At 47.7% G+C, this 20,983-nt stretch overlaps 1 long non-coding RNA gene and 1 pseudogene across 1 annotated transcript; one reads left to right on the top strand and one right to left on the bottom strand.

Annotated features, from left to right (window-relative positions):
- Positions 1 to 1,416: 1,416 nt before the first annotated feature.
- Positions 1,417 to 3,084, bottom strand: LOC106835544 (ubiquitin carboxyl-terminal hydrolase 21 pseudogene; annotated as a pseudogene).
- A 4,593-nt stretch (positions 3,085 to 7,677) lies between these two features.
- On the top strand, positions 7,678 to 17,165 carry LOC139039964 (uncharacterized). The gene is made up of 3 exons (XR_011493488.1): positions 7,678 to 7,937; positions 9,708 to 9,817; positions 10,825 to 17,165. It is a non-coding gene; the product is annotated as an uncharacterized lncRNA (long non-coding RNA).
- Positions 17,166 to 20,983: the final 3,818 nt, after the last annotated feature.

The following is a 20,983-nucleotide window of genomic DNA, read 5'->3' as shown; positions in this document are numbered from 1 at the left end:
ATTATTTAAAACTGTAGATTAGATTGTGTTAAAAATTCTGATAGAATTTTCTGAATATTCTCACTTGCTTTATAAATACAATTGTGATTTAAAATTTTCCAGAGTTGTTATTATTTCAATACCTGCATGAACAAGTTCAATGTATTATTTTCATTATTTTGTTCACTGAGACTGTAGAATTTATTAGAGCAATGAACTTTGCCAGAATATGATGACCATTCTGATTAAATATTTTTTTAATTAATTATTTTTTTTTGAGGAAGATTAGTCCTGAACTAACTGCTGCCAATCCTCCTCTTTTTGCTGAGGAAGACTGGCCCTGAGCTAACATCCATGCCCATCTTCCTCTATTTTATATGTGGGACGCCTACCACAGCGTGGCATGCCAAGTGGTGCCATGTCCGCACCCAGGATCTGAACTGGGGAACCCCGGGCCACCGAAGTGGAACGAACGCACTTAACCGCTGCGCCACCAGGCTGGCCCCCTGACTAAATATGTTTAGCATTTTCAACTTTCCACATTATAATTTCTGAGCCCTCTTTATTCACAATACAACTTCTGGGTGCTGTTCATATTTTTGTTATAACAATCAAATTGTTTTCCATTCCAGAAATAGAAATCATTTATTTTATTTGTACTGTTTCTTGTACAGTGTAAAAAAGACACTCTGAGCTGTTCTGACTCAGGCATCATAGCAGATGATGTTCCCAGCTGCAATTCACTATTCATTCCATTTTTTATTTGTTCCCACAGATTCTGTACTTGGTTAAATAGTGCCCCCCAGACTGCATATCCACTCAGAGGCTTAGAATGCGAGCTTATCCAGAAATTGAGGTCTCTGCAGATGTCGTTAGTTAAGATGCAGTCATGCTGGTGTCCTTATAGGAGGCAGCTTGGTGGTTCCTCACAGGGCAGGGCTGGCAGGGGCTCCTGTCGGGTTACCTGTCCTCCAGATGTCCTGTGTCCAGGATGGCCTGGGCTGCTGCTGAGAAGGTGGCTCTCCCTGGGCCCTGGAGTGATGTCCACTGACCCCCTGCCCTGCCAGGGAGGGGGCTGCTGAGGATTCAAGGAAGATCGGGTCGGTTCACAGGCCAGCTGCTCACCTCGCCCTCCTTCTCTTGTTCTTTTTTTTTTTTTCCCCTTAATAAATTTACTCACAAAAAATGAGATTGTAAAGGGTCTTGGGGCTGTACACAGGCAGGGGCCTGGGGAGCTTGTACACGGGGCCGGGAGACAAGGGGGCCTCCAGGTGGAAGGGTACTTTTTAATAAAAAAAAAATAATGGGAGTTACAACCACCCCTTCCCCTCTCCCCGATTAAACAGACACAAAAATAGACGTCTCTGAGGTAAATGGGGAGCCTGGGGCTTAAGGGTGTTGAAAGGGTTTCACAGGTGGCAGGGCTCAAAGCGGGTGTCACAGGCCCCCGGGTGGCTCCTGCATCAGCTGGAACAGCATGGAGCCTTCACTGGATGCCACCTGGTCTTCACTAACAAGGCAGACACGAGAGTCATTGTAGACATGCCAACCAGTCTGGCATCGGCACAGGGCTGTGTAGTGGCCATAGTGCACCCCGCCGGAGTAGTTGTAAAGGACATACTCTGATCTGTGGGGCTTCTGGCTTCATCTCTGGCGAAGTCCCCTAGGCTCCGTCGCTGCAGTGGGAAGTCTACACCTATTGAACTTTTCTTGATGGATCCTCGGAGGCATAAAATTGATTAACACGGAGCACAAGGATTCGGGGGCATCTTTGTACTGTCAACTTTTTGGTACTTCATGTTTTCTGCGACATTGGTCACACACTGGGGCATTCTCCAACTCCAGCTGTTCTTCCTTGGTGAAAAGGCTGAAACCATCCTGCAGAGACACCTTGCCCCCAGTGAATCTGTTCTTGGGGAGGGACAGGGACAGGTCACAAAAAACCTCGAAGGTCGTGGAACGATACCCACAGGCCTGGCACTAGAGACAACTTTTCAACTGGCCCACAAACAGGTCCACAGTCTTGCTGTCCTCTTGCTCCACGTAACACTTCCACGTTAGGTTGGCTCGGTCATCTTCACTTAACTCAGATTCTTCTAGCAGAGCCCGTTAGTGGGGTGGAGAAGGGAGCTGGACTGTTGGCCAAGACTGACGGAGCCCGGCGGCCTCATTGGTTGATTTCAAGGTGCAGCCACTCCATGAGGAGCTTCAGGAACTTGTGGGCATCCTGCTGGCTGTATCCAGAGAAGGAGGGAACATGTTTCCAGAAGACAGCTCGTCATCCAGCACCATTCACAGCTTCGCAGGAGTCAGGGTGCCACGGAGCACCAATCACATCTGCAAAGGCTTCATTGAGCTCTTGGGCTCGGCCCCCTCCAGGCACCTCTTGCCGGAGGTCCCTTCACAGAGAGAAGTCCCGAAGAGACCCAGTGCTGCTCAAACACTGCAGCACAGCATTCAGGAAGCACGTGTTTCCCAGATTTGGGTGGCCAATGTGACCAAAGCCCAGAAGCAGCATGTGGTGAGCCATCTTGTCATCAAAGTAGAAAGGCTCAGAGGGCCGGGCAGATATCACGTGGAAGAAGCCATGGGAAGCAGGGGGCTCTGTCCATATGCTGAGCAAGGTGGGGGGCCCAGGAAAGGCCCCGAGGTGGCGGAGAGAGGTGCTATGTCTCAAAGTGGGTGACTCGGGTTAGAGTGCCAAGCGGCTCAGCGCAGCCCCTGGCTTTCCAGCGCCACAGTGCCCTCCCAAGGCAGTCCTCATTGGATGCAAGTCTCCACTGCTCACAGACCTGGAATGGGCCAGGTTCGTCCTGGATGGGACAGGCAGAGCCACAGCTGGGGGCAGTGAGCCAGGAAGGGGAACTCCATGAGATGCCCAAAGAGGGCCTCTGGGACGAGGACCTGAGGTTGGTCCTCGTCCTGGCTCCAGTTTCTTGAGCCGTTCCTCAGGGGGACCAGACAGGGAAGGCAGAGGTTGTAACGGGTTTCCGCGCTCCTTGCTGCGGGCCCGGGGGGCAAATGGTAGCTCGGATCCCACTCTGGGCTGGACATTAACAGGTGGTTCTCGAGTCAGCCCAGGTGGTACTCAGAGGCCTGGGGCATTGTGGACATCACAGGCTGGACCTGTCCCCAGCTAGGCAGTGGGGGAGGCCAGCTGGGATGAGGCCCCAGCTCAGAGCCACCCCCTTGCACCCCGTGCAGCTCCCCTGTGGGCCAGGCTGCAGCTTTGGCTGCAGCTGTTGCCCAGATCTCTCCTGTTGCAGGGGCTGCCACCGTCCTTTTTGGTCCCGCCTGGTCACTGGTCCTCTTGTTCTTCCTGAGACTTGCTCCGTCTGTCCGCCACTGTGATTAGTGAGCTTTGGTGTTCATGCCTGGTCTGGGCTGGTGACTTCCTAATTGTGGGGCTCACCATTCCGGAACTCCATTGTGAATGGATTCACCAGGATCTTTCCTGCCTCTCTGAGTTTGCTGCGCTCTCCTCTAGAGTCTTTTGAGGAACAAAGGGAAAGATCTAGCACTTACTGAGCACCTCCTTGGGGGGCGGGGGGCGGGGGTCAGCCCATCAAATGGGCCAGCTCCCCTCATCCTCATAATAACCCTGTGAGTTCTGTTTCACAGATGGAAAAACCGCTCAGGAAGAAACCTCAGTCTCCAGCCGGTAGAGGGAGCTCTGGGACACCGACCACGATGCTTAGCCACCCCTGGCTACGGCAGATTGTCCTCAGAACAGAAGACAAACCACCTCTGCCTCCTCCCCTACCCGTGATCACTGAGGGCCTACCCACAACGGAAAATTTTCTTTAGCACATGTTAAAACCTTTATTTCTTGGAAGAATTTGAAGTGGCTTCTACCACACCAGCCAACATCAGAATTCCTGTATTTGCATCCAGAGCTGAGCTGTGTAGACCTAGAATCTTCCCTCTAGATCAACAGGTGTGCAAAGACAGGCGTAGGGCATCCATGCAGTTTTGCTTGTAGTCATGAAAAACTGCAGACGCCTAAGTGCCCATTGATTAGGAGCGAGTTATTTAAATTACAGGAGTTCCTTACAATGGGATATTTTTTGACATCATATTTTTTTGTTAAACAGCTTTATTGAGATATAATTCACAGACCATAAAATTTAACGTACACATTTCATTGTTTTTTAGTATAGTCACAAAGCTGTACACCATCACCACAATCTAATTTCAGATAATTTTTATTACCCTGGAAAGAAATCCCATACATGATGAGCTATTTTGGAGCCATTTTTTAAAAATGAAATAGTTCTCTATGTATTTAAATAAAAATGCATTCGTGACTGGCAAAAGGTGCAAAAAAGCACATTGCAGAAAATATATAAGATATCCCATTTATTTATAATAGTATATATATACACACACACAACAACACATATACACACATGCACATAACACATGTTAGTGTTTTTGTATTTGTTCATTCATTCATTTATTTGTATATGCATGGGGTGCTACGTCTGGAGAAAAGGATGGGGAAGTTTTATTTTAAATACTTTTTTATATACTCTTTTTTTTTTTTTTTTTTTGAGGAAGATTAGCCCTGAGCTAACATCCGCTGCCAATCCTCCTCTTTTTGCTGAGGGAGACTGGCCCTGAGCTAACATCCGTGCCCATCTTCCTCCACTTTATATGTGGGACGCCTACCACAGCATGGCTTGCCAAGCAGTGCCATGTCCACACCCAGGACCCAAACCGGCGAACCTGGGGCCACCGAAGCGAAATGTGTGCACTTAACCGCTGCACCACCGGGCCGGCCCCTGTATACTCTTTTTATGCTATATATTCTATACAATATTTTTACATCAATGCTATGTTTCTACTAGAAATAATAACCAAAAGTGAAATAAGCCATGACGGTGTCCAAAGCTGGTAAAGAGATGCTTAGGAGAAGCTGCTGCTGTCAAATTTGGAAATAAAAGAAATGAGTTTTTGGGTGTCTAACCATTAGGTGGCACCATTGTAAAATTTCTACAGTGTCAGATGGCCTGGAGAAGGAACAGACGCTTGTTAACTGTTTCAGCCTGTAATGACTTATTTTTATTTTCGCTCGCTTTTCCTCTAAGTAACTTGAAAAAGAAAAAAAAAAGTTAAATCTCCCTTCAGAAATTCCCTACTATTTCAAGCCAATGGGGGTAAATGAAGTGAGCTGCTTTTTAAGGGAATTTAGTCATTTGATGAAAAATACTGTCAAATGCGTGCAAAGACTAGTGCTTGGGAGCAGGTTGCTTTCCCTCAGTCCTATAAAAATCCACCATTGATATCCTGATTTCCAGAAGTGCAGAACGCTGTCTGCTGCTTGGGAATTTTCCATAATTCTGAGCGGGCTGGGATTCCTACTTTTTCACCATCAACAACCCCTCCATTATTTTTATTTTGTAAACCTCATTATTGGGAAGATTTTATCCAAAATGGCATTTACGAAGTCGTCAATGGTTCTCCTGTCTTGTATTTATGTGTGCATATATTTGATTAATTAAAGTTCTTAACAGACAAAGGGACAACCATGTTAGGTTGACAGAACTCCAGCCAAAAGCTGGAAGAACTTGAGCTGGGTGGTAAGAACAAGGGCCCTGGGGTCAGCCCCTGGCCAGCCGGGGCGCTGTGGGTGAGTTACTGTAGCTGTACCAACCTCAGTTCTGAGCCACAGTGCATATGAATAAAAGGGTAACACACCAAGGGTAGTGCACCACAATAAACGCCAGTTACTATTATCGGTATTTTATTCAGCATATGCAGCCCCATCCTCAGGAGGCCACTTGGAATCTGTTTCACCGACCTCCCTGTCACTTACCCTGAGCACCCCCCATGGTGGGTGCTGTTGGTCTGGGTGTATGTCTGGGCTGATGAGGAGAATGCTCACAAGAGCTTCTTTTCCTTCCTGAAATGCCCACGTCGCCCTGTTCATATAGCTGGTGAGCTAAGCAACGGGATTCGTAGGTTTATAGCTTTACACACTGTCCCTGAGCACCCACTGTTTGGGGGCGGTTTTTGTGAAATTCTCTGCTAGGGAAATGGTACTGTGGAACTAAAGAGCACAGAGTGGAATGTTCATGAGTCCTTTTCATTCAGAAAGAGTCAGTTTGCAGATCTCGGATGGGGTGAATTTAAGGAACAGATATAATAGTTTTGACAGTTGGTCAGAATTTGGTACCTGGATTGCTTAGAGCCAGACCTACCAGCAGGTGGTCTCATATGTATCATGGACGCGTACAACTGTGCTAATTCTAAAGAGGTAACATTCTCTTATTGATTGCAAAATGCAATTCTGTAGGTAAACCCCACAGATATATGTCAGTCAATTTTATTGGAAGAGGCGAAAAAAGTTTCTCTCCCGTAGGAAGGAGAGAAGAAGACTTTTTCTCTTGGCTTAATGATATTAGTGGGTGTGCAGGTGGGCGGGTGTGTACTGGGCTTGCAGTTCTTTAGATGGTGGCCTCCCTAAGAGCAGGAAAGTGGTGTACTCATCTTTGTAGCCCCCTGTTCGGCCTGCGCAGAGCAGTCAGTGCCCGCCCAGCCAGTAAGAGTTGAATTGCTGGGTAGCCATTAGCAAGGAGTGAAGGGGGTGGTTTTAGCATTTGGGGCACCCAGCAAATGGAGACCAGCTCCAAATTCCCTGAGCTGCCCTCCCGTGTTTTTGACCCTGAGGTCTTGCACTCCACATGCCCCAGGCCCCAGGCAAACAAAGTTATAGGAACTGTTTAGAAGATTTCCTGGGGCCGGCCCGGTGGCGCAGCGGTTAAGTGCACACGTTCTGCTTCAGCGGCCCAGGGTTCACCGGTTTGGATCCTGGATGTGGACATAGCACCGCTTGGCACGCCATGCCATGGCAGGCATCCCACATGTGAAGTAGAGGAAGATGGGCATGATGTCAGCTCAGGGCCAGCCTTCCTCAGCAAAAAGAGGAGGATTGGCAGCAGTTAGCTCAGGGCCGATCTTCCTCAAAAAAAAAAGGCTTCCTACACTGGTTACTTCTGTGGGTTCCTGTGCTGGTAGGGTGGTTTCTCTGGTTGTTGGTATTTTTTTAAGTATGCCTTTTGGTGAGGAAGTTTGGCCCTGACCTAATCTCTGTTGTCCAGCTTTCTCTTTTCTTTTTTTTCTCCCCAAAGCCCCCAGTACATAGTTGTATATGCTAGTTGTATGTCCTTCCAGTTCTTCTATGTGGGATGCCACCACAGCATGGCTTGACGAGTGGTGTTAGGTCCACGCCCAGGATCCAAACCCGCAAACCCTGGGCTGCTAACTCAACCTGAGCATGCAAACTCAACCACTAGGCCACCAGGCTGGTCCCTTTATGGTTGTATTTTGGCAGAAATGAGAGTGGGGAGGGAGTGAAGAGGGTGTGCAGAAGGGAAAGCTGTATTTTCCTTTAAACATCAATATTGTTCTAGACACTGTGCTAAATTAACAGCTAAGTGTAATTTGCATACCATAAAATTCCCCCATTATAAGTGTACACTTCAACGACTTTTAATTAGGATTACCAGATCTTAACTAACAGGATTCCCAGTTAAATCTGAGTTTCAGATAAACAACACTTTTTCAGTGTAAGTATGTCCCATGCAATATTTGGGATATACTTATACTAAAAATATTATTTTTTTGCTTATCTGAAATTCAAATTTAACTGAACTGCAACTGTCACTACAATTTGGTTTTAGAACACTTCCATCATCCCAAAAATTCCCCCTGCTCTTTTGCAGTCTATGCCTGACCCTTCCAAATCTGAGGCCCCCCTGCTGGTCTGCATTCTGTCTCTAGAGATTTGAGGAAGGCTGTATTTTTAGGTGGACTCAGCTGTTACACAACTTAATTTAAAATCTAAATATTTGCATGAAGAGTTTGGTTTCATTTTTTCAAGCAAAACCACAGAGGAGACTGGTTGCCCGATGTGGGGTTCAGTTTGACCTTGCCATCCGAGCGGCCTCTCGCAGGCATGTGGATTATTTGAATTGCTTGGTGTCCACAGAGCGCGTGGGAACCCAGCCGCACTGAGGCTGAGAGTCTCTTGGCCTGGCACTGAGAGTGGGGACGCTTTCCAGGCCCAGTCAGGGCAGGGCAGGAAGTTGGAAGGGATCAGAGGGGTCCGTTCAAGGAGACTGCATGTTACACCGGCAAAATGCTAGTCCTTGACCACCGGGCCCCAGTCTTTAAGTGACTTAGCTGAGTGAAATATGATGTGTCCCAATGCCTACCACTGTGCCTGGTACACAATTGGTAGCTGGAAAACAGCCTCCCATGAATTCAGAGTTCATTTGACACACACTGCTTAGCATCCACTGAGGGCTGAAGCATCTCCATCTGAGGCTATGTGTGAAAGATGGTCCCCGCTTTAAGAAAGTTAAGTCTTGGGGCCAGCCCGGTGGCGCAGTGGTTAAGTGCACACGTTCCACTTTGGCGGCCCGGGGCTCGCTGGTTTGGATCCTGGGTGTGGACATGGCACTGCTTGACAGGCCATGCTGTGGCAGGCATCCCACATATAACGTAGAGGAAGATGGGCACAGATATTAGCTCAGGGCCAGTCTTCCTCAGCAAAAAGAGGAGGATTGGCAGCAGATGTTAGCTCAGGGCTAATCTTCCTCAAGAAGGGAAGAAAGTTAAGTCTTCAGCAGGACTGTTTACTTGGCACTAACCGTGTGCCAGTGTTTTCCAAGTGCTTTGTGTGTGTTAATATTCTAACCCTCACAAACACTATAAGGCAGATAGTATCATTCTCCCCATCTTGCCTATGAGGACGTGGAGGCTCAGAGAGGTTAAGTAAGTCTCCCAAGGACACACAGCTAGTCCAAACCTCGAAGAGCCTTTTCTTACCACTATTCTGTGTTGCCTCACAATGTGGTGTGGTAAGTTCTGTGAGAGCCCAGAAAGCACAGTGTCTGAGCCACTGGGAAGGAGGGTCAGGCGTCTCCCCTGGGGAGTTAGCTGACCAAAGAATCATGGAACAACATTCCAAGCAGAGGGAATAGCATATGCAAAGGTAAGAGGCAAGAGAACATGGCACAATGAAGAGTGACCAAGGAGGCTTGGGACAGATGACATTTCAGAGCATTAAAAAAAACTAGAATTTTCCTTGGGAAAAATACACTGATTTGGGCAAGAGAAAGAGTCTCGGATGAGAGCCCTGAACACCTTCAGGAGCGACTTTCAGCAACTGTCTTAACTTGGCGAGTGGTCTCTGGCCTGTCTCTCTCCCTCATCGGGCCTGTTCTTCAGTAGTAAAAGGGCCAATAATACCCATGCTGTGGGGCTCACATAGTAGGACTCCGGATCGTGGAGGGCACAACGTCAGGTGATAAAATGGAATAATGTGGGTGGCATACACGGAAGAGCTTTAAAGTCGGCACCCAGGCACCTGTGCCCAACGTATGCCTTTAAGAGGAGCCAAAACCCCCTCCCTTCCGCTCTCAGTGGCAGAGGACTTCGACTCCCATCTGGCAGAGACCTCCTCTTTCTCCCTCTACCTGTGGTTCTGCAGGCTCAGCCTGGAGCGGCGCCAGGCACCCAACCCACTGGCGTTGGGAATGTGTTTGCAGGGAACCACAGGAAGGGAAAAATCCTCTTGCTAGCTCTCCCTCGCTGCCTTGCTGGTGATTTATCACTATGGAAACTGAGCTCTTTTCCTCTCGGCTGCCTGCTGGCTGGGGCGTGCATTGTTGATGCCATTGCTGCACAGATCAGAAGTTCCTTCCTCTTTCCTGTTGCAGGAATGCCACAGTAACCACCGTTGTGCAAGAACTGCAGCTCACACCTGAAGGGCTCGATCTTGGGAAAAACAATCTCATTTCATTCCCCAGGGGTCACGGGGGCCTTCTGGGTAAGTGGCGGGGGCCTGAGAACAATGCAGCCTCCAGGGCTGACCTGGGGCCCCACTTTCCCCTTCCTTCAGCCTTCCTCGCCTCGTTTTAAAAATGGATTTACAAGCAGTCGCAGGTACTATTGTGTTAGGCAGAAGCAAACTTAACCTCAGAGTCCCTTTGTGAAGGTCAAGGCTTCTGCAAGGGCAGGGCAGACGTGATGACAGGCAGGGCAGTGCAGAGGCACAGACGAGAGAGGCGAGATGCAGATGGCGTGGAGATGCCAGCTGAGGGGAGATGTGTTTGCAGGGGACATTGCACACCTGTGTCATCATCAGCTCACGTGAGTTTCAGATGTCGTCTGCTGGAGGCCTGATGAGAACTGGCTCAGCTGGGGTTGGTTCAGCACTCAGGCCATTCCCTAGAGGCCACTGCCTGGGTCAGAGCACCCTGGGCCTGACATCACAATTACTGTGCCAGGTCCTGGGTGTGAGGACACAGAGCCACTGGTGAGTGGGGATCCCAGAGACAATGAAGGAAGCCCCCTGGCCAGGAAGTCCTGAGACACTGCCAGGTCCACTGGCTGGCTGCACGGGCAAGTCATGGCCAACCTCAGGGTCCTAAGGGACCTTCTCTGTAAGTTGAGCTAAGGGATGGCCCTCTCCGCCTCACCCTAGCGGGGCAAGAGGGGACTAAGGACACCTCCTATTTACCCATTTCACTGTTCAAGAGGTCCATCTAAGAATAATTTTCTAGGTGAAACTGGTCTTGAAATTATCCGGGAGGAAAACATTTCATTTAGGAGTTGGGGCGTTTCAGTGTATCTCTAGAATAATGTTCAAAAATCCCGCTTGACCTCCTTGAACAGCCAAGATCTTTCCTAGTCTCAGAATATTCCTGTTCGCTTTCCATCCAGAACATCCTTCTATTTGGAGCATTGGTGCTCCTTCTCGCCCTGGGAGAGGCTTTCCAAGGTTCTTCCAGGTTCTAAGCATCAGTGTGAAAATTCATGTTTTATTTTTGTCAGCAAAGCAGCCTGAATGCCTGGACCCCAGGGGAGCCCCGACCTTAGGGAAAAGCAGATGGCGACGGGGTATGCCTGCCAAGTGCCTTCAGACCCACTCAGCTCACCTCTTCCTCTTGGCGTGAAAGAATGAGCCTCTTTCCAGTTCTCTCTGGTTTGCTCTGCATGGGACCAGCAGAAATGAAAATGCTCAGCTTCCTGCTCACCACCCTGAAGGGTCTCACTCCCCATAAGACCTCAGGAGACTTGGAGGGGCCCCCTAATGCAGTAGCCCCCCAAAAGCACCGACAAGAGCTTGAATCCTTTAGGGACAGGGAACTGGTCCATTTTTCTAAAATAGAGATTTTTACTGAGATAATAGTAGATTCACATGTAATAAATAATACAGAGGGACTCTGTACCCTTTACCCAGTTTCCCCCAATGGTAACATTTTGCAAAACTGCAGTGTAACATCACAACCAGGACACTGACACAGATAGAACCCATCGATCTTATGTAATCCCCTCAATTCTACTTGTACTCGTGTGTCTGTGTGCATAAAGTTCTGCTCAGCTTCATCACTGTGTAGGTTCATGGATCCACCACCACAGTCCAGACACGGTTCCTGCCCCAGAGGGATCCCCCCTATTGCCCTTTTACAGCCACACCCACTTCCTTCCCTGCTCTCATCCCCAATCTCTGGAAACTGCTAATCTGTCCTCCATTTCTAAAATTCTGTTATTTCAAAAATGTTATGTAGATAGAACCATATTTTGGGGGATTGGCTTTTTTTACTCAGCACATTTCCCGGGAGATTCCTCCAAGTAGTGGCATGTATCAATAGTTTGTTGCTTTTTATGGCTGAGGAATATTCCACGGTGTGGATGTACCACAGTTTATTGAAGCATTCACTCATTGAAGGACATGGGCGGATTCAGTCTTTTGGGAAAGCTGGAATTACAGAGAAAGCTGCTGTGAACGTTCATGTACAGATTTTTTGTCTGAATATATGCTTTTTATTTCTCTGGGCAATTGGTCCATTTCTTAAACAGCTCTAATGAAAGCAGATCCTTGAGGTCTGTGAGGGATCCACTGGGAGACCCCCAAGTCTCCCACAAGACTCACCTTCTCAGTCTTAGAAACGTATTTACAGGCTCCTGGCTTGGTCCTAAATCACATGAATCTCACGTCTGTCCAGAAGCACCGTTTCCTGGGCATATTCATATCCCAACTTGGCTGCCTTTTTTATTTGGATGTATCTATTTATTTTAATTTCGCTTAATCAGGTAATGAAGCTGGAAAGAAACAGGAAACATTAAGACAGTTGTGTATAGCAAATTGAAGAATTACCCCCTGGAATAACTTGGTGAATAAATATTTCATATTCTGCGTATTTCAACTTTTTCGCACTTTGACCCCTTCAGGCTTTGTCCCAAGCCAAAGATTTTCCCATTGTGGGGCATTTCAAGAAGCTCTGAAATGTTTTTCTTCAGAGGCCCCGTGCGAGGCGTCAGGGGCTCAGGCCTCAGCCAGTGCTCCGATGGACTTTACTGCTTAAACCAGCTGTGGGATCTTGGGCAAGTGCACTAAGCTCTCTGAGAGTCTCGTTTTTCTCCCGTAAAACGAGGATAATGCCAGCGTCTGGTTCCTGGGCTTAAATGAGAGAGACGATCTGGAGAAGTGCTAAACGCCCTGTGAATTTTAGCAGAAGCCCCACTCTAAATCTCTGGAGAGTCACGCAGCCTTTCACTGAAGGTTGTTTGAAGGAGGTTGTGAGGGGAGAGTTACATCACACTTCCCAGAGAAAAACTCACTGGAAGTGTTCCGTACCCAGCTTCTCCCCCAAAATCAAGACCCCGCCACCCCTCCCACAGTCAGCAATCAGTCTCGCTCTGTCATCCTTGCTCCCAGATAGGCTCCTTTCTCCCACAGTTCTGGGTGTCTCATCCCTGGTTTTTGTCATTCTGCCACCTGGGCTGGCACCTCACCCCCGGGGTGAGGACTGTGACCACATAGGCTGCGTTTTCGCTTTCCTTCCTGTTTTTCAGTCCCTGTCATGCTTGCTGTTTGTTTGGTGAGACAGATCTGCTCAGATTCCCACAACAGGGACACTAATGCATTTTCATTCCTTGACGAGCTCCAGAACAACTTCCTGGCCCTTCTTAGCATCAAACCGGAATAGCAATCCCAGCCCACAAGCAACAGCGGCCACTTAGCCATCTTTGCAATGATGATGATGATGCAACTGTCTTCTTTCCTTTTCCTTTGATGTCAACCCTGGCGGTCAGCAGGAACAGTACTCTGATTCATAGCGTTGGTTTTTGAAACTATTTACCTTCTTAGTAGCTTTATCAGTAAGACAAAGAGATCTTCAGTAGCCACAGCTTTCCCCTGGAAAGAGAAGGAGTGGCCTACATGGCTGCTGGAGTCCTCAGGAACTGGCATGCAAACTTGCCTCTCGCCGGAGGCTTTTTGCCCAAGATTGGCCCAGAGCAGACTCCACAGCGCTCTAGACACGTCTCCTTTTCTCTCAGCTGCCTTTAAAAACCTTCCCCAAACTTTTCCTCACCTGCTGCGTTGCAAGGTTCTAACTGAAATCTACCTCCTCCTAATTTCTACACAAAGGTAGAAAAAAAGTCCAATTCCTCTTTCACATAAAAACAATGCAGTTATTTAAGGACAATTATCAAATATTCTCTCAAATCCTCTTTCTAAGTCTTGGCATTCCCACTTCCTTCAAATGGTTCTCTTATGATATGATTTGGAGGCCCTGCCCGCCTCAGCATTTTCGTTACTTGTCCTCATGCTTTTGGGTGTTGCCTCCTGAACTGAGCATGTTTGACAAAATACAGTGGGACTGACTTCTCTCCTCTTCTGAACTCCTTACTTCCATTAATGCTGCCAACTATGATGGCAGCCAGGCCACTTGCAAACTCATCAGTCTTTTCCACGAATTCTACTGTTAAGCAACGTCTCCCTCATCCTGTATTTGTAAGGTCAGCTTTGAGGGACTAAGATCAGGAACTTAACTTTCTACTATGTATCATCATTTGACCTTTTACTCCCTCCTAGTGACATCCTTTTGACTATAGATTCTGTCATTTGGGCTCTTACCTATCCCTGCCAGTGCTGTACCATCCAGCAACCCATTCAGCATGCTCTCAAGAGACCTCATGTGAGCCATCAATAAAAATATTGACCAGGAGAGGGAAGAAGGCAGAGTCACGTGGCACTCCACTCGAGATATCCTTTGAATTGAACTTGATCAAACTCTTTTGACATAATTGTCCCACAAACGACAGATACAACACACCTCGCCATGAGGACCTCAGGACAGATCTCACCAGACATCTTGCTGAAATCTAGAACCCCTGTACTTGGAGTATTTTACTGTTTCAACAATCTAGTAATCCTGACAATGAAAGAAACCAGGTTAACTGTCATGACTTAGTTTTAGAAGATTCTAGATGGTTTCTGGTCATCGCCACTTCCTGCCTGGTGGCTATAAGTGCCCTCTGCCAACCAGGTGAGGGTTCTGCTCCGATCTGCACCTGTCTACTGGGTACTAGGCTGCCATCTCAGTCCCCCCACTGAGCACCCCACTCCTGTTCTCCCTGCCTCATGACTCAGGCCTCATCTAACCCTTAATACCTGGCCTGACCCCTCCTGGGTCCACGTTCACAGGCAGCCCTGTCAGGTCTGGCCCAGATTCCCCATTCTTCACTATTCCCCAAACTCCAGCCACAGAGGTCTGGGCTCCCTCCATAATTTTTTTTTTTGACGATGACTTCATTAAAGTTCTGTACACAATGTGAGCCTTGACTCACTTGGAAAAGATTTTGGGGGATGCTTAGACACAACATAAAGTTTTTACATACGTAATAAATACAGATCTTCCTCAATTTTCGATGGGGTTGTGTCCTGATAAACCCACTGTAAGCTGAAAATGCATTAGAGAAGTTGAACAAGATTACCAGTTCCCAAAGCTTCTTTTAAAGCTGTAGGAATCTTTACACACGCACACGCACAGCGTCGTTTCACAAGACAATTTATTTGTGTGTGTATTTCAAAAGCAAAAATAAATGAAAAAAGAAAAAAAACCCCGTCCGTTACAACGTAGACATATTCATCCTTCAGCAATCATTGAGGAAGTAAAATGAATCTCAAAGCTGACCTCCTCTCAGAGTTGTGCGAGTCAACAGTAGATTCAATTTCCACGCTGGAACCCACCATTGTAAAGCGGAAAAATTGTAAATCAAACCATCGTAAGTCGGGGACTGTCTGTCATCTGCTGGAGTTTTGTAGAGGATGGATATCCAGGACTCTGTGGTCTGTGGTTTTGGAATTCCCTACCCTAGCCTTTTTTTTAACTTAGGACTTTTTCTGGGTTTCAGGCTAGATACTGGAAGGGGCCAAGGTTGCCTCCCTCGCCTCCTTCACCTGGAGGGCCAGCCCAGAAATAGTACCAATGCTCTTGACCCTAAAAGCTGGTCTGGAGAAGCCTCTTAAACAGGAGCCACTATTCCCTTTCAAAGCAGAGAAGGAGGGGTCACAGCTGAGAAGAGAGCGCCCTCGCAGCCCCCGACCTCTGCTTCCTCCGCAGTTCCCTGGCCAGACTTGTTCAAACCCAGGTGATAGTTGACCATGATAAGAAGTAGACACACGCTTCTGCTGGTCCCCTGAAAGCCAGCTGGGCGAGGACAAAGCTACGCATTCTCGCTGGGCTGAGAACCACTCCTGTCGGTCATGTTTTAAATATTTTAAAGTATTTTTCTCCCTGAGATTCCCAGAACCTGTGCTGTGGACGTGGGCAACCGTAGAGGGGTGATATGAACAGCAGCGGAACAGCAGCCATCAGCCCACATTCCTGTCTCTTACCTTCTGAGTTTTCTGCTACTTCTCCTCAATCCCTAATGTTAACATATTAGGGCGAGGATGGATTACCAAAGCCCAAAGCTTTAGGCTTAAGAAAACAGGTTGGAGAAATGGCTGCCACCTTTTCCTGGGCCGCTGGGAGAGGCTCAGCGCTCACAGAGGTGGAAGTCTACAGGCACTGATGGGGTGATGGGAGGGGCAGGGAGGCTGGTCCTGTTGGGGAATTCCCAGAAAGAGGGGACTAGGCTCCATGAAAAAACTGTAGATGTTGGACTTAAAGTAGTCCCTGAACATGGGAGCTGCTGAGCCCCACCTGCAGGGAAGGAAAGTGCCAGACGCCCCCTGAGATTAAAGGGATTCAAAGCCGGAGCCTGAAGAGGCTTGGGGCTCAGGCTGCTCCGGGACAATTTGAACCTCATTGCCGATAAACGGTTGGGGGAGGCCGACTGGCCTGGAGGACCTAGTCAGCGTTGGTCAGATTGTTTTGAGTACATTTAGCATTTGCTCATTAGTCAACTTCAGGACAAACTTCTGGCTCAAAAGCTGATGATAAGCTAGAAACTGCCTGTACTCTACACCAAAGCCACTTTTTATATCTAAAATTCATTTTGCTGATCTCTAGATAAACCATGACCATTTTCCTCACCTCCAAGAGTTGTTCCTGGCAGGGTCATTTCTCCAGGAACTTATGATAAACCAGTTAGGGTTTCCTCTTATTTTAGCAAAGTTTACTTCGTCTTGGATAGAAAGGACAGAAAAAGGAGAGTGAGGACAAAAACTATTCTGTCGTTTATTATTATTATTATCATTACTGCTGCTATGGCAGTGTCAAGAGTCGCCATCATCTAATGGATGTATAATTTGCTGGTACTTCTGGATTTTATCAAGACGCCTAAGACGTCCTCAGGAGGAATCCTCATATCCTCATGGAGAAGTGTGGGGTGAATGATAGTAGAGTAAGGGGATTTGTAGCTTGCTGGATGTTTATATCAAAAGAATTTTGATTAAGATCAACCTGGGGCGAGTCTCCAGTAGAGTGGCGTGGGGCTCTATCTTCATTCTTCTCCTATTGAATATTTTTATTAATGGCATAGAGAGGACTCCGGTGACCTTCTGATAAAATCTGTGGATGACTCAAAGCTGGGAGGGGGAAGTCAGAGGATAGAATCAGTTGTCAGGAAGGTGGACAAAGGCACTGCCCTGGGGGTAGATATCGCTGGGCACCTTAGACTGATAGGAAAAGGAGAGAGCAAGACCCAGGGAAGCCCACCTCTCCTGCTTTATCTCCACAAGGAGCTTCCCTCCGCATGCCTGAAGCTGTGTTGAAAAATCTGTTGATAACCCAGCCTCCAAACCACTCAAGCGCCCGGGGCCTTTATCTTTCCTGCTGCTCAGCATGGCATCTGCTGGGAATGAGAGATGCCATCCCTCTGGCAGAGCATCCTTGCTGTTTCACCCCCATGCGGCCTCCTGGAGGACACTGACCTTCTAGTCCTGGCCCGGCCTGGAGCAGAGTATTTCTGAGGCTCCCTCCCATCCGCAGCCCTGGTTAGTGCCCTGTTTCCCCTCGTGTTCCCTCAATAACCTGAAAAAGAAAAAATGAGGAAAGAGTCTGCTTCAGCCCCCGAAAATTCTGGCATTCTACACACGACTCCAGTTTAGCATAAGCATTCCTGAAACGGCCGCTTCCCAGAAGGGGTCCTGAGGGAAGTTTCTCAGATAAAATACAGGATGTCCAGTTATGTTTGAATCTCAGATGAAGACCAAATGATTTTTTGGTACGTCCCATGCAATACTACAAAATGACTTGTTGCCTGTGTGAAATTCAAATGTCACCGGGTGTCAGGTATTTTTATTTGCTAAATCTGGCAGCCCTACCCTGCGCGCAGCCAAGGCAGGTCAGAGGTGACTGCCAGGGGACCCTCAGGAGGCCTGGCCTGGCCCACTTCCAGCCCAAATCGCCTTTCACCTAACGGAATGCAGACCCCCAAACCACACACACACACTTCCTCCTTCGCTCCTGTGGGCTCCTCAGGCCCTAGTCATCTCCACTGGCCTGGGGCCAGCCCTCCCATCAGGGCTGAATCTAGCCTTATGGGTCTAGGGGCTGCCACTGGCTTTCTACCCGCCCCCAAGGAGCCTCACTTGGCCCTGAGGCCAGCCATCCAGAGCAAATCTGATGCCATCAGACATGATGACTGTTTACATCTGGGCTCTGCTTCTGGCTCATTCACTTATTTGGCAAATATCTATGCGGGACCCACCGTGTCACAGGCATTGTGTTGACCACAGGGGCACTGGGGTGGGCCCAGCAGACAAGCATCTGCCCTCACAGAATTGACAGCCTCATAGGGGAGGCGCTTCTCAGGGACGGCACAGGTAAGTATAGGATTACCAACAGTGATGAGTGCTATGAAGGAGCATACGGGGAGCTTCGAGACCGTGAGGCAGAGGTCTGCTCTAGTCTAGGAGGCTTCTTGGAGCTGGGCCTGGAGGGGAAGAGCCTGCTAGAAAGAGGTGAGGGGTCAGGAAGAGCTTTCCAAGTAGAGGAGAGAGCCTGACTGCAGGCTGGTGGGGCAGGCTCGGGGAGCCTGGCACTTTCCAGGGCCGAGGAGAGGCCAGTGTGCAGGGCAGCCTTTTACCCACGTCATCTCCTCTCTTCCTTTTCCTGCCCAAAGTCTCATGCAGGGCCCGTTACGCAACTTGTGGATCCAGTACAAAATGAAAAGGCCGGGTCTTGTCTTCCACAATTATTAAGAATTTCAAGATGGCAACAGCAGGGCATTAAACTAAGCCTGGACCCTTCTGAGGACCGGGCCCTGCCGGTGCAACCGCCCGGGTCACACGCCCAGGAGGCTGGTCCTGGTCTCCTGATTCATGTATGTGTCAGGTCAGGGACTGGATCTGAGTCTTCTGCCTAGGAAGACACCTTACAAGGCTAGTTACTGGAGGCTTCAGAGCAAACCAGGCAGGCACAGGCTGGCGGACATGACTCTGAGGACTGGCTGATCCTTCACCTTCTGGCTCTGTTTCCCCAAATGTAACAGAGATGGTGACACCGTCTGTAGAGGGCTGATAGTGGCCCCCAAAGATATCGGGTCCTAATCCATGGAACCTGTGAATTTGACCTGATTTGGAAAAAAGGGTTTTTGCAGATGTGATTCAGTTAGGGATCTTGAGATGGAGAGAGTAACCTGGATTATCTGAGTGGGCCCTAAAAGCAATCACGTGTCTTTAAAAGAGAAAGGCAGAGGGAGATTTACACACAGAGGAGAAGGCAAGGAGAAGACGGACAGAGAGAGATTTGAAGATGCCGGCCTTGAAGATGAGAGCGATGCAGCCGCAAGCCAAGGCCTGCCGGCCTCCCCCAGAAGCTGGAAGAGGCGAGGAGCAAATTCTCCCCCAGAGCCTCAGAGAGCGTGTGGCCCTGCTGACACCTTGCTTTGGGTCCAGTGGTACTGATTTTGTGTTTCTGCCCTCCAGAGCTGTAATAGACTAAGTTTCTGTTGTTTTAAGCCACAGAGTTTGTGGGAATTTGTTACAGCAACCACAAGAAACTAAAACACCCACCTCCTGGGATTTTTTAAATAAAAGCTTTATGGAGATGTATATCATAAAACATAGCATTTATTTATTTAAAGTGTACAATTCAATGGTCTTTAGTAAATTCACCGAGTTGTGCAACCATTACCACATTCAACTTTAGAACATTCTAAGTACCCCTAAAAAGAAACCCTACACCTGTTAGCAGTCATTTCTATTTCTCCTAACTCGTCTAGACCTGGGAAACCACTAGTCTACTTTCTGTCTCAATGGATTTACCTATTCTGGACACTTCATATAAGTAGAGTCACAGGATATGTGGCCTTTCACGTTCTGCTTCTTTAACTTAACATGATGTTTTCAAGCGTCATCCATATGGTAGCATGTATCAATACTTCATTCTTTTTATTGTCAAATAACATTCTAATGTACAGATTTACCACATTTTATCAGTTGATGGACATCTGAGTTGTTTCTATATTTTGGCAATTATTAATAACGCTGCTATAAACATTTGAGTAAAAGTATTTGTGTAGACACGTTTTCATTTCTTTTGGATATGTACCTAAGAATGGAATTGCTGCTGGGTCATATGGTAACTCTGTTTTTAACCTTTTGAGGAAGTGCCAGATTGTTTTCCAAAGTGGCTGCATCATTTTATAATCCCACCAGCAATGTATGAGGCTTCCAGCTTTTCCACATCCTCATTGACACTTACTATATTGTCTGTCTTTTTAATTATAGCTATCCTAGTGAGTGTGACATGATTTGTTGTAGTTTTGATTTGCAATTCCCTAATGACTAATGATGTCGAGCATTTTTTCATGTGCTCATTGGCCATTTGTATATCATCTTTGGAGAAATGTCTATTCAAGTCCTTTGCCTATTTTTTAAAATGGTTGTCCTTTTATTGTTAAGTTGTAAGAGTTCTTTATATTTTCTGGATCCTTATCAGATATATGATTTCCAAATATTTCCTCCCATTCTGTGGATGGCCTTTCATTTTCTTGATGGTGTCCTTTGCAACACAAAAATTTTTAATTTCACTGAAGTCCAATTTATCTATTATTTTTCCTTTATTGCTTGTGCTTTTGAGAACAGAAGGCACGAATACCTGTTGGAGGTTGCACTTCAGTGCCTGGGACATGGTGGCTCTCTTGTCTCTCTTCCCAGGCCAGTGACCAGGTGACTCAGGGCAGAAGAGATCAGGCCCCGTGGCCCCTTGGGCTATCGTGTGGCTGATCTGTGTTAGGGCCCACTTGTCCTTTAGGCCTAGGAGGCACGGTGCCAGGGCCTGAAATACTTTTAGGGGCCCAGAAAAAAAAATTTTTTAATCGGAAGAATAAAAAAGAGCTTTTAGTAGAAAGAAATGTTTTAATACATATAATACTAATATATTCTTGTTTATACCAGTGCAGTTGTAAAATATAATTAAAATTTATTTTTTATGGAGGAAGGGGCCCAGGGAGGCAAAAATGCCTACAGCCATGAATCATAATACAGTCCTGTCCCCTGTCATTGGAGGGGGGCCTCCAGCAGGTGATGGAACAGCACTGACCCCTCCACACTGTCCCAGTCTGCCTCCCTTTGGCCCAGCTGTCCAGCTTTGTGAGGGGCAAGATGGAGGCTATGAGGACAGCACACGGGTGGGCATTGAATTAGGGACTTTGAGGCCCTCCCCTTGAGTTCATGAAGACAGCTGAGTTGCCAGGGCAGCAATTTAGATGGGGCAGGCTGGGGCTCAAACCAGACCTACAACTATTG

Source organism: Equus asinus, chromosome 13 (genome assembly GCF_041296235.1).
Source record: "Equus asinus isolate D_3611 breed Donkey chromosome 13, EquAss-T2T_v2, whole genome shotgun sequence".
In the NCBI taxonomy this organism is placed as follows: domain Eukaryota; kingdom Metazoa; phylum Chordata; class Mammalia; order Perissodactyla; family Equidae; genus Equus; species Equus asinus.
This window is presented reverse-complemented; position numbering and strand designations above follow the sequence as displayed.